A 1,219-nucleotide genomic window follows, 5' to 3' on the forward strand; every position below is an offset into this window, starting at 1 on the left:
CTAAAGATCACAGCAATGCTACAATGTTGAATGTAGTATCTTTACTAGAGAAGATCAACACATTTATGGTACTTGTTATGTAACTATAAATCTGGTGATAGTATTTATTTCAATAGTCATTTGTAAAGAGGATTAGATGCAATTCACACTGACTTTGGGAAGGGCAACATTACATATTCAAGGTCTTGCCCCAGAGCTACGCAAACTCTCCTGACCTCTGTTGCAATTTAGTCTGGAGGAACCTTAATCATCTGGATATGTTGCAAAATAACATACCGGTCTGTTATATTGATGACATAAGATTCATTGGTTGATTTCATAACCCACTAATAAATCCTAGTCAAATTCACTGGAATTCATTAGAGTTGGAAAAACACTGACCTAGCTCTTACTCCATTAATATGAACAGATAATGAAAATCATATTAAGTAAGGGGAGCATTAGCAAGCCAACAGAGAGGACTAAACTTTGGAAACAAAGAAAAATAAGCCTCACTAAAAATTAGTTAATAAAAATAAGAGAAAAATAAATTCTACACAACAATGACTTCTAGGTCAAAATCACAGAGTGAAACCTTGCTGAAACAGTACCATCTCTAGCTACAAACATATTGTAATGACAGATAAAATACTCAAGTTAAATTAAAATTACACATATGCCTCAAATATAAAAGGAACATTTCTGTGAAATCAGAAATGGAGAGGAGATTGAAAGCAGTGAGTACAGGTGGATGTTGCACAACCAACTGGAAGACAAGACATGATAAAATAGGTGAGAGACTGGGATCAATGCCTGTCCAGGAACCAGAGCCAAGCATGTTCCACACATGGTTGATTTCTGGATCTAGCGGCTAGGACAATGATCTCTCTCATGATCATGGGCTAAAATTGATCTGTGCTGAACACCCATATTTCTGGTTGTTACACTTTCCCAGAACATGAGACAAGAAGATCAAGTACTATGAAAGATAGTCAGCACTGCTAATAAATGAGACAGCTCACAATCGAGGAAACAGAGAAAATGGACTTAAAGGATATTTAAAACTTTCAAAGAGATAAGGAAGACAATAGCATTGATTTAAAAAAATAAGAGTTTCTAAAACAAGACAGACACATAAAATCTACCACTATACTTCTTATTTAAATCAAACCACAGAAACATCAAACCACACAACACACGCAGGGGGACTCAATAGTATCAAGTCCAAGATGGTTCCCAC

Source organism: Trichechus manatus, unplaced genomic scaffold (genome assembly GCF_000243295.1).
Source record: "Trichechus manatus latirostris isolate Lorelei unplaced genomic scaffold, TriManLat1.0 scaffold02040, whole genome shotgun sequence".
Lineage (NCBI taxonomy): Eukaryota > Metazoa > Chordata > Mammalia > Sirenia > Trichechidae > Trichechus > Trichechus manatus.